We start from the raw sequence: 17,014 nt of genomic DNA on the forward strand, positions 1-17,014 counted from the left end.
CCCCCAGCCCAGACCCTGGAAACCCCTAAGCTGCTTTCTCTCCCTATTCTTTTACTTGTTCTGGATGTTTCTGTACGTGGAATCATGCAATAGGAGCCTTTGTGTCTGCCCACCTATTTTCAAAGGGGACTCGTTTTCTTCTGTTTATCTGTCATAAAATTTCCCTTATTCGATATTGAAATCCCCGATTGATTACAGATCAGATGTAATCAGAGAGGCTACTTTAGGAATTATGGGCACAGGGGCGCCTGGGTGGCTCAGTCGTTAAGCGTCTGCCTTCGGCTCAGGTCATGCTCCCAGGGTCCTGGGATCGAGCCCCGCATTGGGCTCCCTGCTCCATGGGAAGCCTGCTTCTCCCTCTCCCACTCCCCCTGCTTGTGTTCCCTCTCTCGCTGTGTCTCTCTCTGTCAAATAAATAAATAAAATCTTTTTTAAAAAAAGGAATTATGGGCACAATCTCGGGGCGGAGACCCCTGTTCCTGCTGGGACACCACAGCCTGACCCCAGACAGGAAATGGCTGGTTACTCCTGTGGACCACACAGAAACCAGGGAAACGCAGAAAGCTGGAAGACACACCACACAGCAAGGCCAGAGAAAGGTTTCACCTGACTCTGGTCCAAACCACACTCTGAGTCCCACCCAGGAAGGCACGTTCATACCAAGAGGAGCTGACATGCACCCGGATACAGACCTTTCTTTTCCCTTGACCGGGGGGTTGGCCAAGGTGGAGAGCGGTTTGTGGACCTCCGTGGTGTTGCTCACAATGACCACTGCCCTTTTTGAGCAAATACCATGGGCCAGGAGTGGGCGGTTGCTTGACCGACCTCCAGTGGTTCGGCTTCACTCACAGAGAGGGAGGGCCTGAGGCTCAGAGCACAAGAACTAAAACCCCAAAGCTCCCCTAGCTCCAGAATAGGCCTCAGTGCCAGCTGCAGCCCCTAAGCAGACCCTGAAGGCCCAGGGTCCCACCAGTGAGGGGCTGGGGGGGGGGCGATGAGGGGCCTCACCCAGAGTCTCCCAACAAACGGCAGCTGAGAGTCAGGCCAAGGCAGGCGGTGGGACTGCCGCTGGCTCCTGCCAGGCTCCTGGCAGCATGAGCGATGGCAGGCTGAGCGATAAGAAACTAATAATTTATGTTTCCAGCTCCCGCGGCCCGGCGCCAAGGGAAGGCTGGGCCACAGCCTCCTCCTCACACTGAGCGGCCGCAACCCTTTATTGCACAAATTATTAACGACCGAAGAATGAATGACTCTGTAATCAGATCAGGGCTGCCAGCGCTTCTCATTTTGTTTATTTGTATAAATTCTGAAGCCAGGGTCTAGCCTGAGCTCAGAAAGTGAGTCTCATGCTAGACGGGTGTGCAGGGCCCCACCTAAACAGAGCACACCCCTCTCTCACCCTCACCCAGGACTCCACGGGGTGCTGAAGACAGAGGGTGTCGAGGAGGGGGACAGGGAGGTTGGTCTGACTGGGCTGGGCCCCGGGGCCAGGGTCGGAACTCTGTCCTTCAGCCTGCCTCAGGGCCATCTCCTACCCGTTCTCAGGGCCAGGGGCTAGCCCAGGGCTTGGTGGCGAGAGAAAGCTCCCCTGTCCCTGCATGAAAGCCTCTGATCCCTACCTGTCTTTACCCTTCTTCCCCAGTGCCTGCTTTGTCACACTGATGGTCCAGGCCAGCAGCAGCCCCAGGCTCCGTGCCCCACTCTGTCCGCTTCTCCTGCCTGGCCTCCCATCCTCTTTCCCCTTCTCAGGCTGATCTCTCCCCTGCCCTCCCTTTTCCTGTCCTGCTGCTGGGCTGTGCTGTCCTCCCTTGGGTGCAGGGACTCAGGCCATGAGGTTCCTGTGGCAGCGCGGAGGACTGAGCTGCCTATGGCCCTCTCACAAGCCCACTTTTAATCCCATTGACCTCTCGTTATACTACAGAGCATAAATTCAGATTTGGAGAGCTCATGTTCCATCATAAATTGGGCTGGCAGACTTCCGATCAACAAGATAAAGCTGTCTCCTGCGAGGTGGGTGTTTTATTAGTCTTGGCCTCAATGCTGCAGGCACTGGGACTGGGGGAGGGGGGTGAGTCCTCTGCACTGGAACCCTCCCGTGCTGTTCAGAGCAGCCTGATGGTGCCCAGGGATCTGAGTGCTTCCTATCATCATGGGCAGGCACCAGGAACCTAGTCATCCCCTGGACCTGGGCTGTAAATGCCCTTAGACCCCCGTCCCCACATCACCAATCTGAGTGGCCACTACTCAATCCCCAGGCTGGGCACTCGAGGGTCAAGACAGAGGCTCGGTGTGCACCCAGGCATGTGCATGTCTGTGCCCCACCCTCCCTGGTAGACCTTTGAGAACCTGGCCAGAGCCAGAGTAGGGTTGGGGGATGGGGGGAGCAGCTGGACCTGCCTGGAAACCCTGGGGGCAAAATGGCTGGAGGAGGGGGGCCCAGAAAGAGGGAAGTCAAACCCCCGGCTCCAGAGATGTGATGGCCTGGTCCAGCTTTACTTGCAGGTGTAGACACAGGCAGAGTCCCTACAGGCAGAGATGGGGAGGTCTTGGCAGCTAGGGCCACTCTGGGCCTGGGCTCCTGCCACTCACCCAGAACTGGGAGTGATGTCTGCTGGCCTTGCCTGCCCCTCCCTAGAGGTCAGGTCTTTCTTCAAAATCTCAGTCTCTGTCAACACCACCTCCCTCTGCCACTGCCACTTCCAGCTCAGCTTCCGTACCAGCCTGCCAGAATCACTTCTCAGTGAAGTCACCCAAATCAGCATCCCCAGGGGGGCTCCACTTGGCCCTTCTGAGCACCCTCGTCTGCCCAGGGCCTCAGCAACACAGTAAGAAACCTGTGGGTCCAGGGTATGTGCTGGTGTTCTGGGGTGCAGGACACCCTGACAGGAAAGGAAGGCAATCCAGGGAGGCTTCTTGGAGGAGGGGTTGCTGCTGTAAGTCTTGAAGATAAGCAGGTGGGAGCAGGGCCAACATCACCACCAGGCACAGAGAGCATAGAACCTGGATCCCTGGTGCCTTTAGAGATGACAAAGACATTTTACTTTAATTTCACTTAAAACCAGAAGGGAAAAAAATAATATAATAATAATGAAGATTAAATAATATATCTACCATGGATTATATTTGTCTTTATATCAATAGGGTTATAAAATATAATTTAAAAATTTTCAATGGAGGAAAGGACTCCCAAATGCAGAAGTTGCTACACAAGTGGTAACGGGGCCACAGAATAGTGATATTAGGGAGAGACGCTCCTGGGCAAAGGCAACAACTCAGCCATGCTCAGACACTGAAGAAGACAGGGAAACAGGAAGTTGAGCCCAGGGGCGGAGGCAAGGCCTGGAGGCCAAGGGTCCCAGACTGTTCCCAAAGGAGCCCCTGGAGAGCAAGTTGGCCAGATGTGCCCATCAGGTACTGGATGAGTGGGGGCAGAGTCTGGGAGTATCACAGAAATATCATAGGTGAGAGGGGCCAGACTAGGTATTTGAAGGAAAGGGATCTAGAAGGGAGCACATATGAGGTTTGCTGATTGGCTAATGGGGAGGAGTATGGCGCCTGCTCTCTGAGGGACTGCGAGCGAGATGGGGATGACAGCATGGCGGTAGGAAAAAGACTCAGGGGGCTGTGGGGTGGATGCACAGGGCAGGCTATTATATTATTTTCTTCCTTCTGGTTTTAAGGGAAATTAAAGTAAAATGTCTTTGTCGTCTCTAAAGGCACCAGGGATCCAGGTTCTATGCTCTCTGTGCCTGGTGGTGATGTTGGCCCTGCTCCCACCTGCTTATCTTGAGTGTCTGGACTGAAGCTAGAGACTCAGGTTCATAGTCTGTAAAGGAAACCACAGAAGTACGTATGAAAGAGAAGAGTGCCTAGTGTAGAACCCAGTCACCCATCATCCACTCATTCACCCGTCAGTCCATCCCCCCACCAATCTACCCCTCAACCCAGCCTATGTTTGAGGGGTGGGTGAGGCAGGAATGAGAGGTGAGGCTGATCTGAGGGGATGGTCTCAGGGCATGTGCCCATGAGTGAAGCCCATCTAATACATAGCAAGGCGTCAACTAGAAGCACTAAGAAAAATCCCAATGTATTGAGGCCAAAATCACGGTATCAAGCAGAAGCTGACAATTCGCTGAGGACCATGTTCCTGGATGGAAGATGGGATAACCCAGCAGGAGTTCTGGCTTTGCCCCTCACCATTCATGAATCACCCTGTCACGTCTCTGAGGCCCCGGGAGCTCAGGAGCCCACATATACCTGCTGGACCTTAGACACACAGTCACTCAACTGCCAACATGTGGCAGACTCATATTTTGGCAAGGCCACCCAGTCTGGAAGAATGGTCTGTCTGTTCTCCTGGGAGGGGTCTATAGCACGCTGACCTCTGTTAGCATCTGCATGTACACAGAGCATCAAAGGTCAGGATCCTTTGTCCTGAGCAGGGCATGAGGACTCCACATTTGGGGATGCCCATATTCCTCTATGCAGAGGTAAAACCCCCTCAGACCAGCCCCAGTCCCTCCGGTTGCCTCTTCTGCTCCCACTTCGCCCAGGCCCCCAAGCAGCCTAGCCAGTCTGCAGGTGGGAAGGCCCCCAAGGCCAACCTGGGACTATTAAATGCCCCGGAGAAAGTGCCAGGTTGTGGCCTTGGACAGAGCCCTGGAATCGCTGCCCCTCCCCTGCCGGAGGTAGGTGTGGGTCTGGCCTCTGCCGATGGGCTCTGCTCAGGGTCTCAGCCCGTACCAGGCTGTGCTCTTCAGCCTACCCACTTCTGAGACTGCACCTGGGGCACCGTGCATAACTTCACACGGTTGGGCATCACAGAGTTCCTGTTCTCATGGCACAGTGTGCGGGGCCACTCCGCGCAGAAGGTGAGTTGACCCCATGGAGGACTTAGTGGGTTGCAGTAATAAAGGAACCCTCACACCCAGGGGTGCCTGGGTGGTTCAGTTGGTTGAGTGTCTGACTCTTGGTTTCGGCTCAGGTGGATCTCAGGGTCATGAGATTGGGCACCCGCATTGTGCTCCCCACTCAGCATGGAGTCTGCTTCCCCTCTCCCTCTCTGTCTGTCCCTCCCCCCACCAAATAGGTAAATCTTTAAAAATAATAAAAATAAAGGAAACTCACACCGAGACAGGCACTCACAGATGTCAATGCATTCGGGGCACCCCACAGGGATGTCACCAACTCAACCAGCCCTTGGAGGAATGGGCCCACTGGCAAGGAGGACCGGGCCTTGGGTGGGGTCAGGCTAAGTCGATGACCTCAAACAGCCAGCCTGGGCTGGACTCGTGAAATCGTGAATTCACTGACCACCTCGGCTTGCTACTTCTTGAGGCGACAAATCCATGCCGTCAAAGTGACTGTTGGTATTCCTGGTGACCCTGACGGTGGGACTGTGTGTGAGGTACACCCAGACCACCCCTCCTCCCAGCGCAGGCAGGCTCAGAGTTGCAATCCTGCTGCAGCATAGTGGATGAGGCCTTGCCAAGAGGCTTGAGAACTTTCTCTCTCTCTCTCTCTGGTGAAGAGGATGCCTGTGGTGAAACTCTTAAGAATCTTCTGGGGACAGGAGGGTATTCAGAGTCCTGCCTGGGCAGAAGCCCAGTGGACAGGTGCTGGGAGAAGAGGTGAGCAGGGATGGGGCTTCCCCAGGGCAGGGAGGCCAAGCTGGGCTGAGTGGGCCACACCAGGATGGACCCCTGTATGCAGCCCTCAAATGCTGACACGGGGGTATGTCAGAAAACAAAAGTCCTGCTCATAGGGAGCTCACACTCTGCAGGAAGTCCAACGTATTAACAGTTGCTCCCAGAGCCAGTCTGGACTCCCTGTGCAGCCTGGGAGTCTTTCAGAGCTGGGCCTGGAGACAGCGGCTGTAGCCTCCCACCCTCCTAGCCCTCCACCAACTGACCCCTCACCTCCAGTTTCCCTCTGCCTCCAGGCTTTCTGTGCTGAGGGTCCCCACCTGAATATCCCCTCTTCTCCTTCAACTTCCACCTGGCAGTCCTGGCAGAGAGCCCACGGGAGCCCATTCTGCCCCATCATGCTCATCATGCTCCACTCCAAGGCCCCTCCCACATCCAAGCCCACTCCTCCCCCAGTACCCACTCCCCCCCATGGGAGCCTGACCGCTGCCCTACGACTCTGAGGACAGCACATCCTAATGTCTCTATCAGGACTGTGGTCACAGGTCTGCCCAGGCCAAGACAGCTGACCATGCAAAGAGTAAACATGTGACCAGCCGAGTTGGGATTGACCCTCCAGGGCCTATACCCCCACAATGAGGAGCGTGGGTCCCTAAGGCCTTCATGTGGGATCTACGCTGACTATGAGCTGATGTGGACAGCAAGACTGTGGTCACAGGAGGAGGGAAGCACATTCACATATAAGCACACAGTATGGACACACACGAGCACACAGGAAACCCTACACTCTCAGGTAAGGGTCTCCTCGTCTCTCACACTCAGCCCCTGCTGGCACATTCCTGGGACGTAGGGGTGTAATGGGACTGGAGCTGAGTCTGCGTGCTGCACCCAGCTCTACTACTCCACTCTGGTCATCTCCCTGACCTGACATCTGAAAGAGGGGGTGACTGGTGCTGCAGAGGCTTGTGCCATGAGGGATGAGGACCACGTGGGGCTTTGGCACCCACATCCACCCAGCAGGGCACCAGCTGCGTCCGGGGGTCTGCCCAACCCCGTTTCCACCCCAAGCCATGTCCAGGCAGTAGGCTGGCAATGTCGACAGGGAGAGAAAGGGGTGACACCAGCCCTCATGCCCATTCACTGGGATAGATTCTTTGGTCCCTAGGGGCCCTGGAAGACTCTGCTCCTGCCCTTTACTTGGCCCTACCTTGGAGTGGACCCCCCAGGTCCTGCACTCTGGGCCCATTTATGGAGAAAGCATCTAGGGTGTGCCAGGCCTGCCTCACCGTGCTGACCAGGGCACATGTAGCCACATCTTACCCTGACTGCTCTCCTCTGAGCCAAAGGGAACCCACAGATTTTGAGCCCCTATCTCATTTTTCAGATGGAGAAACTAAGGTCCAAAGAAGGGCAGAGAAGACTGGGTCCTTCAGTGGCTAGCCAGGAGGACCCAAATCTCAGGCCCCTGCAGAGTCTGCCGTCCTTACCACCTGTGTCAGCCTACCTCAGCATAACCCTGGCCAAGAAGGGTCCACAGCCCCCGGCAGGCTGCTCTGGGGCAGGTGCTGCTCTCTGTCCCCAGTGATGCCAGCAAGTGGGTGTCTTCGTCCCTCCTCAAGAGGGGCCAAGCAAGCAGAGCCAGTGGTACCCAGACTCCGACCCATGTTGCCAGACCAGCAACTTCCTCTGTACGGCATCAGTGTAGCCAGCGCACCCTGTGTGTTGAGCTCATTTGTGTCCTTGTATTGGTGTCTGAGAAAGTGTGTGTGTGTCCCAACTTCTGTGTAACACAGCAGGTGAGTATCGTGCAACCGGTGCTCTCCGGCAGCGTGTGCCCTGTGGGTGCCCCAAGTCTGCACACCCACGGGAGAACGTAAGGTGGACCCTAGGTCCTATCTCTTTCTCCTTTAAATGGCATATGTTACGGTCAGTGAACAGACTGGGCTCGGAAACCTCTCTACTCCTGAGACGGAGACGGCATGGCCTTCCGCCAGCTCGGGACTGGCCAAAGGTAAGGCATGTCCTCGCAGGGCAGCCCCTCCTGTGTCTGACCTGCAGCTGGAAACAGACACATTCCTCCCGGAGGGAAGCTCCGGCCACTCTTGCAGGGAGTCTGGGGGAGCCCCAGCTGACTCACCACTGACCTTTGACCTCACAGGTTAACCCTTCCTAAACCAGACCCTTGCCCCAGCCATGCTGTCTTAGATATGACAGCTGTATCCAGATGGAGCCCATGGTGCAGGCCTGTGTGTCTACGGATGTTTTTGCACACGTCTTGGTGTCCTTCCTCTGGCTGTGCTGTACGTGAACACATACACTGTCCGTGCACGTGTGTGGTCAAGATGTCAGCATCCGTGCCAGCCCCTGTCCTGCGCCTGCGCTTTTGAGAATGTACCCTGTCGTACGTATCTGTTGCGGGCTTCGGGTGCTTGCCTGAGGACACGGATGTGTACACAAGGATGTACTTCCTCAGAGACGTGTCAGCTGGGCTCACACCTGTGTGGTCTGTCCCTGCATGCCTTCCCGTGCCTGGCATGTCTGGGCCTGCTCTCCCACCCTGACAGTCACCCTGGATGAGCTCAGGAAGACTAGGCTGAGGGAGCAGGCCCAAGGATGCACCTGAGATCCAGAGACACACTGCTTTCCTCTGCATCTCCCAGCCTCACCTCTGGATCCCTCTCCCTGGGGCTGCACATCTGGTGCTCAATAAATGACTGGTGAAGGAATGGATGAAAAGGGGCTCTAAGGGGCACAGTCTGGAGATGGGGGTAGGCAGGCCCTCCAGGATGGGAGGGAGGCTACTGGCAGGAGCGCCAGTTGTGGACTGGGTCGGAGAGCTCCAGAAGAGGCGGTCAAGGCTGGCCAAGCCCGGGTTGGCGGCAACAGGGTCTGCGGGCCGCCCCCGCGCGCTCCCCGGGGACGTCTCAGGTCACCCTCTGCACCGCCCGGGCCGCGCCGCCCCGCGGGTTATTTATGACCCCCTCCCCCTCCCTGGTGGCGGCGGCGGCCACGGCGGGGGCTCCAGCCTCGGCCCAGCGGCAGAGGGCTGAGGGCCGGAGGAGGGGTTTGGGCAGCCGCTCCCACCTACGTTTCCCAAGGAAGGTGCCGCCAGGCCTGAACTCCAGGCGGGGGGAGATTCTAGAGCCAAAATTCTGTCCTTCTGACCTCTGGCTCCAGTCGGAAGCGCAGAGCAGGTGCCAAACCAGGACACAGGTGGACAGGAGGAAGAAAGTGAGCAGATCCTTGTGGCAGGGGTAGAATGCCCAGGAGTAAGGATGCCTGATCCCTGTGGGAAAGTGGCTCTGATCCTGTGGGCAGAGAGGTCTACTTCCCATGAAGAGGGGGAAACAGGTAGGGGTGGGGGTAGGGGTGACCTGATCAGCCAAAGCCCTAGAAGGGGGTCTCCTGAAAGTCAGGGTGTGGCCCTTGGAGGAGAAGGGGTCCTGCAGGGAGCTTTGAACCCAGTCATGGTCATTTTAGGAAGCCCCTTGAGCCTCCAGAGAGAGGTGGAACCAGAGAGTAGCATGGGGGTTAGGCTGGGTGAGCTAGGTTAGTTTAGCCCCCTTACCTTGCCAGCTGGGTTCCACTTCCGAAAGCCAGAGTTGGGGCCTCCTTTGCCCCTCCTTCACCACTGTGGGCCTGTTCGGGATGAAAGAAGTCAGGGGTGAGTCAAGGGTGGTCCTGCAGAAGGGAAGGGAGGCCCCCTCCACAGGCTACATGGTACCTTCTCAGATCTGAGATAAACTTCACTAGCCTTCCCTCCCCAAACCCCAGTTTAAAGGTCAGGGGTTAGGAGGCCTAAGGGTCAGTGAATAGGTGCAGGCAAACATGAGAAGAACTGAGTGGAGGGGACCATCTCTTGAAAGCAGTGTCAGGGCTGTAGCCAGACAGTTGGCCTCACGCTGAGCCCTGATAACCTCTCCACACTGTGCCATGACCACAGCTTAGCATGATGGCTCCTCTGTGGGCCTTGGCTCTTGGGCAGGAACAGCCTCCTGCATCCATTAGACATGGAGGCAGCACCCCTGAGAGCAAGACGCAGGCCACAGAAGGTGAGTGTGCACCTAGTGTCAGGCATGTGCAGGTGTCCAGTTTGCACGGAGGGCAACTGGGCTGAGGGTGGCACGCCATAGAGGACCACTCACTTTCACACCCACATTCACACCTGGCCCCTTAAATCCCAGCAGGCAGATGTACAAAGAGTAGAGCAGAAGGGGGATACAGAGGTTTGGGTGCATAGGTTCCCAGACACGTTCCTGGTCTCAGCCCAGACCTTGCTCCCCAAGTCAGTCTTGGGGCTGGCTGGTGCCTCAGTTGCAGATGATCTTGGCAGTGTGCATCAGCAAGGGAGAGCAGAGCAGGAGCCAGGGGTCAGGCTCATGCCCAGCTGGTGCAGGTGCCTGGGAGGAGGTGGGTGAGGGTGGGGTGCTCCCTCACTCCCATCACTCCCTTGCACAAGGGGCTCATGCAAGCACGCCTGTGGTCCAGCTCAACCCCCCAGAGCCTGGACAGAGAGATGCCCACAAAAATGCCGTGCCAAATGCATCTCAGTGGGGGTCCAGGCGCTGGGATGGGATCTGAGGCTACTTTCTAGCTTGTTCAGAATAACACATCAGAGAAAGACAAACCTGTCTCATCAGCTATTAGTAGGTTTCTGTTTCTCTTCCTAATGCTTCTACTGCAAGGCTGGCATGCTGGCATGCTGGCCTGCAGGGAGATGGGAGTTGAACACCAAGGGACAAGCCACCCTCATGCCAGGACTGGGCCAAGGCTGACCTGCTTCCTCAAGGCACCAAAGTGGACATGAGTGTAGAGGGTTCCTCTTCCCCAGACTGGCTCATACTAGGGAACAGAAATGTGCTCAAGTGTGCAATCTCGCACTCATCGGCCCCTCTTCCTCCCCACATCTTCCATCCCTCAACCAGACTGCATCTAGCCCACCTTCCTGCCCCACAGCATGGCTCAGATATTGTTTGTCCTGGAGTCAGAGAGCCTGGATTTAAAACAGCTGTATGACATCAGGAGAGTTACTTGACCTCTCTGTGTCTCACCCTCCTCATCTATAAAATGAGAATAAGGAGGAAAACTCATATTGAGACGATCAAGTGAACTAAGGCATGTAAAGTGCAGAGTAGTAAGGCGGCGGTAATTGACAGCATCGTTGTCGTGTTGTTCACAGAACATGAAACCTCCCCAACACATTTGCAGAGGCCACACACCACAAACCCACAGCCTCACACCCTGCAGATGCAGAGGAGACCACCCACGCCCGACACTGATGCCCACCACCCACCGCCGCTGTGAAAACACTCCTACCCAGAACCGCCAGGCCAGCGGGCCGCTCCTAATCACAGATCCCTCCTGCGCCAGGAGCCCACTCTCGGTCCTGGGCCCGCCCCCTCCCCAAGTGTAGTCCGGGACTCCCAGCTGCGCCCCATGACTCCCTCAACGATGGCGCGGTCGGGGCGCGCAGCTTCTCGCTAGCATACGCTCCTTCGCACACCCTGGCGCGCTTGGAAATAGGGCAGGGGCGCAGCCCTGTCCCACCGCCCCCGCCGCCAGCCCTGTGAGCCCAGTCCGCCCTCCCGCACCCCTTGCTGGAGCCCGCGCCCGCCCGCCCGCCCGCCGAGCCGGGGCGTTTAAATGGACCAAGTTGTGGCGGCGGCGGCGGCGGCGGGAGTCTCCCAAATCCCTGCCGGGCGGGCGCGCAGCCGGGGCGGCGGGGCGGCGAGGCGGGGCTGGGGCCTGAGACCCCCGCGCGGGGCGGGGCGCAGGGCCGGAGACTTCTGGACTCCACTGCCCGGCTGGGCCCTGCGGGCGGACCAGCGAGCGGGGCCGCCCCAGGGGGCGCGGGCGCAGGTGGCCCAGGGCCCTGGGGAGCCCTGGGGCCCCGGGGCTGCGGCGCTCGGCAGGTCGATAGGGGATCGAGAGGAGCTCCCGCAGCACCAGGTCTCGGGCAGCCAAGGCCCCGGCAGCCGGCCGAGAAGCGGCCCGTGGTGGCCCGGCGGGCGGCGCGGCCGCAGGTGCCGGGGCGCAGTAGCGGGTAGGGCGGGCGCGCGGCCGGGAGACTCCCGGGCCCCCCGCCCTCGAGACCCCACGCCAGCCCAGGCCCGAGCAAGTGGCGCCGGCGGCGGAGAGCCAGGCTACAAGGCCACCGGCCCGTCACGCCAGCGGTCAAGAAGGAGCTCCCAGGCCGCGAAGACCGGGCCCTGGCTCTGGCCACCTTCCATCCGACCCTGGCCGCACTGCCACTGCCGCCGCTCGCAGGCCACCCGACACCGCTGCCCGCCGCGGCCGCTCTGCCCCCGGCCGCCTCGCTACCCGCCGCGACCGCTGGCTACGAGGCGCTGTGGGCTCCACCACTCCGCTCCCCGCGCGCCTACCTGAGCCTGCACGAGGCCGCCCCGCACCTCCACCTGCCCGGGGCCCTCTGGCCCTCAAACGCGTCTCAGCCACTGCGGCCGCGGCCCCGGATTTCCAGCCGCTGCTGGACAACGGCGAGCCGGGCATCGAGGTGGAGCGCGGCGCCAACCGCGCGCTGCTCTCCGTGCGCAAACTCTGCCGAGGCAGCAAGGGTCCGTCCATCCGCCACCGCGGGGAGTGGCTCACACCCAACGAGTTCCAGTTCGTCAGCGGCCGAGAGACGGCCAAGGACTGGAAGCGCAGCATCCGCCACAAAGGTGCGGCCGCGGCGGGGGCGCAGGCCAGTACGGTCCCTCCCCTCTGCTCCCCGAGGACCCCTGGGTCCGGACCCCCTCATTCTGCCACCCGGGAGACTCCATCTCCGCCCGGAGAGGGCGCTGCGACTCTGGGGCTGCCGCGGGGACACTCCCCCCCCCCACCGCCCCCAGCACGGTCGCCTTGGTGGACCCGAGCAGAGCGCCCTCGGCCTCCACCGCCACCTCAGCTTGAGCCGCGGTGCTCTGGGCTCCCGGCTGCACACGAGCCGGCCCCTCCTCCCACTCGGAAGGTCTTTGCGGGATTCCTGGGCTGTGTGGCCCAGGGGAAGTTTAGGGGACCTCGGGAGACGGCGGGAGGCTGGCTGGGCGGGACCCAACTTCCCTCCCGGGTCGGGGAGCCACCAGGTTCCAGCGGGAGTAGAGGGGCCCACGGGCGGCCGGGGTGCGGGTGCGAGTTGCTGGAAGGCAAGGGAAGGTGTAGGGGTGTCGTGGGCAGGTGGGGGCCGCGGGGGCGCGCGTCGAGGCGGGGGCGCGCGCGGAGCTGGACCGGCGGCGGGGCTGGGAGCAGGCTGCTCGGAGCATTCAGGAGTCTGGCTCCGAGGGCGCGTTGCGAGGGCGCCGGAGCAGGCAAACGGGGGAAGCTCCGCGAGCGACAGGGGCGGGGGTGGGGGATCCTTAGAAAGTTGGGGACCCCGTCGCGCTGGGCTTTGAGGCTCGCGGCTCTGCTGTGGCCGCCCTCCTCCCGCTGAGGGCTCAGACACAGGCCTGGTCCCGGCGGCGCCGCTCACCTGCGCGCAGGCTCGACCTTCGTGAGCCCTGTTCCCAGTTCCCCCGGACCGGCTTGGAGAGAGGGTGGAGAGCGGGAGGAGGGACGCAGGGGGCGGGGAGGAGGCCGCCCTTGGTCAGGGGACGGCGCTTGCCGGGATCTTGAGTTTCTGAGCCCCGCAGATCCCCGCGGCGTCCGCGAGGGTGTGGTGGGCGGCAGGGCCAGGGAGCGGGTTCGGAAGTTGGATGTTCCTACACGTGCCAGGAGGGGGAACCGGCCGTGCAGCTTACTGCGCCCCGAAAGCGCACCCGTGCGTGCTGGCTCTACTAGTGACCCAGCCCTGCTCTCTCACCGGTCCTGCCTCGGCTCTCCTCACAGGAAAAAGTCTGAAGACGCTTATGTCCAAGGGGATTCTGCAGGTGCACCCTCCGATCTGCGACTGTCCGGGCTGTCAAATATCCTCCCCGGGGGTGAGATGGGGGAGAAAAGTTGGGGCTGTGGGTCTTCCTTCTCCCCTGTGGAGCTTGTGCCTGTTCTCTAGGATCCAGAGTCCTAACCTCAACCCTGCCAGTGTGCAGGAGTGAGCCCCCGCAGGGGCAAATAGGGGAGACTTCGCTTTGGGTGGGAATCCTGGGGCAGCCCTCCGCTCTTTGGATGCAGGACCTGACCATTCCCTATCTTGGAGCTGCTTCTTCTCAGGTCTTGGGGACAGCCTAGGCTGTAAAGGTCTCCTCCCTGGACAGTGCCATCCACCTGGGGCCTGGGACCCTGCCCTGTCACAGGTCTGGGGTGGGGGTGGGGGTGTCACTGTGTCAGCTGGCCTGGCTTGGGAGAGGGGCTGGTCCTAAGGTAACACTTGTTCTGGGATGTGACACTGTTGGCTGGCCTGGATGTACATTCTGGGGTGGTCACAGCTTGGAGGTGAGTAACATGTGTCTCTGGGATGCCAAAAGCGAGAACCCTGCTGGGCAAGGCCCTGGATGTCCAGGAGAGTCTGAGGATACAACCCAGTTGGGGGCAGAATCTGAGCAGTGTGGGCCTTTGGTGTCAAGATCTGGAGGTGGAGGCTGATGTGGGACCCCCAACCCAGTGTAGACATGTATTGACGCCCTCTTTGGCCTAGGGGAGCAGCAGAGATTGGGGTGCTGGGCCTGCCCCTGAAGCACTGTCTTCCACATCCTATGTCCTCCAGGCAGCCATAGTTGGAGGACTGATCTGAAGAAGAAATTGCATCTTGAGAGGAACCAATTTTGAGCTGCTCGGGGAGAGCCGGTTAGGGCCCTGGCTGCTGGTGGTGGTTGGGATTGTGCTGTTATTGCTGGCGTCTGCAGCCCCCCACACAGGAAGGGGTGAGAGAGGACCCAGGACACCACCTTCAGCTTCTTTACTTTGGACTGGAAGTAGGAAGGAGGAAGGGATGTTTTGGTTTCCTCATGGACCCTGGAGGCGGGTAACCTGAGCAGGCGGGGAAGCCACAAACACACCTGTGAATACAGACACCAGATCAGACACACAAGTTGGACAGGGGGACGGGGATACAGCCATGCCTCTCCTGTGTGCCTACCCCACACATCTGTCTGCCATGAGCTCGTGGTCAGAGTATGTGCGCACAGGCAGCCCACCTCTTACCTGCTACTACGGTACCTGCCTGGGGCAAGAAGCTGAGCTCCCGCTCCACTTAACGCACCTTTTCAAGCAGCTGGTACTGGAGAAGAGTCTTCTGGGCACCCTCAAGGCTAGCCTGGGGTTTCTGTTCGGGTTGGAGGGTCCCAGCCTGTCTTAACCCACCCTTCCAGAGGTCTCTCACACGAGTGTGGGGTTCAGGTGGCCTGAGCCCAGTATCAATTTCCCCGGGACATTGCTTGGATTGGAGAGGGGTGGGGAGGTCTGGCAGGGATGAGGCCACGACCTCGAACTGCCTACCTGTCTGGGGCTCCTGGGTCCCTGCCCTGCATGAGGGATGCCTCAGACCTGGGCCTGCCTCTCCTGAACCTGGTCCCTCCCAGGCCCATCCCTGTACCCTTCCTTAGGAAGGAGCTACACAGACCCCCTTGTCTTTCCAGCCCCGCTTTCGCCACATAGAGATTGTCTTCCTCCATCCCCCACAGCCAGGCCCGAAGGTACATACACACCTCACAGCCACAGATACCCCAGGGGCACAATGTGGGTGTGCATATTTGGTGCAGGGATCATGCAGACATGCAAGATGGCTTTCCTGTTCCCCTCCTTGTGTTCTGAGGCGCCAATGGTTGACTAGCAACAGAGGTTTGTCACAGAGTTTTCAAATCTGTGCGCTGCTGAGCAGGGGTGAGTGGCTGAGGTCTTGGGTGTGCGTAGGAGGAAAGTATGCTCCCTGTCCTTGGTCGGGGTCAGGGCTGCCCATCCTGGTCCCTCTTCCTCAGCTCCCCTCCCACAGGAGCACCTCCAAGAGCCACCGCAGGCCAGCATAGCTGGTCTGGCCTCATCCCAAGTGGCGGTATTACTGCCCTCATTTCCCTCTCCTCCTCGCCCTACAGATGAGAAGCAGAGGGAAATGCATTTCCTTTTCTTCTTAAGAGAATAGTTCAATTAAAGCAGAAAGACAGGAGAGGAGGTCCTGGTGCTTGGGCCACAGGCTAGAGAAGGGCAGACTGGAGTGGGACTTCCCAGCAGTGCACACTTCAGACAGGCCAGCGGTTGTTGAAAACACTGCCCTTGGCGCCCAATAGCTGGACCAGACAGGCCCTCGCACCTGCGGCTCAACCACTCTCTGCTCTTGCTGTTAGAGCACAGGGCCAAGGCCAGGGTCTCAGAAGGGGCCACAAAGCAGGCCATTTCATCTCTCAGGCCTACCCTCAGACTCCCACCCAGCCCCAGTGCTGCCCAGGGTCTCTCACTGAGTATGTTGAAGGGAGGAATACGGAGGGTGTCCCAAGTGGATTCATAAGGGCAAGTATGGGGGAGACTGTGGCTCGCGGTGGGGGGCTTGGAGAGGGGGGCAATTGTGGTCCCCAGACCAAGCGAGGGGAGAAGATTAGGTCCCCCTGACCCTGTTGGGACCACTGACCAAATCTGGAGCTGGGGTGGGCTGGGTCTGAAGGGAAGGTCCCTTATTCTGGAGGGCAGGACGATGGTGGCTGCTTAGCAGTCCTTCAGGTCCAGGATGACACGGGTCCAGGGTGAGGCGAGACCCTCCTCCACACTTTCCTCCTCAAGCTCGTGGGTATGATGGCATTGTCCTTGCAACAGGAAAGAGGATGTCCGAGGGTCCCCAGGTGACTGAAGAGATGAGAGAGAATTAGATAATCCCAAGGTCCCTGCCACCCCCCTGAAACAGCAACCCCTTATTAAATAAGAAAAGGGTTCCTGCCCACCCGAAAATAATCAGTAACTTTTCTTCTTCCACTGGGGCAGCAGGACCTAAGGACACTGTAGGGAGCCTTGGTGTATAGTGACCTTGTATAGTGTGCTCTGAGCACGGACAAGCTCGGTTTGGAGTACCCTCCATGTCTGTGCACAGGACATGCCTTCCTGCTCTGATCTCCCAGCACACAGCACACACATGAGCTCCACATCCTCACAACATGGGTGTAGGGAGGGGAGAAGGAGGTGTTGTGGAAGAAGTGGAATCTCTGTTTCTGACCCAGAGGGCAGGCTCACTAGGGGCCCATGGGACAAAGGGTCTAGGTTGGTAAGGGCTCCCCATCAAGGGACCTGTGAACCCCGGGCCTGCAGTTTGCAAGGGGTCAGCAGGATCAGGCCCCAGACTCAGGCTCCAAACAACCTGAACTGGACCCTGCGTGGCACTAGCAGAATAGAAGACAGGACTTGGCAGTGGCTGGGGGTTCATGCAGGAGCTTGTGGGACGGTCCAGCAGACACAAGCACACAGAGGTAGCTGCACGTTGAACACGTGGCAGAATGCAGACATGCTGTGTTGTGCAC

At 59.2% G+C, this 17,014-nt stretch overlaps 1 long non-coding RNA gene across 1 annotated transcript; it reads right to left on the bottom strand.

The window, feature by feature from the left end:
- Positions 1–3,264: 3,264 nt before the first annotated feature.
- LOC118011162 lies at positions 3,265–13,588 on the bottom strand. Its single transcript, XR_004679421.1, has 3 exons — positions 13,444–13,588; positions 9,214–9,284; positions 3,265–3,826 (listed from the first exon to the last, which is right to left on the bottom strand). It is a non-coding gene; the product is annotated as an uncharacterized LOC118011162 (long non-coding RNA).
- Between the last annotated feature and the right edge of the window lie 3,426 nt (positions 13,589–17,014).

This window comes from Mirounga leonina, unplaced genomic scaffold (genome assembly GCF_011800145.1).
Source record: "Mirounga leonina isolate KUSES-001 unplaced genomic scaffold, KU_Mleo_1.0 Mir_101194, whole genome shotgun sequence".
In the NCBI taxonomy this organism is placed as follows: domain Eukaryota; kingdom Metazoa; phylum Chordata; class Mammalia; order Carnivora; family Phocidae; genus Mirounga; species Mirounga leonina.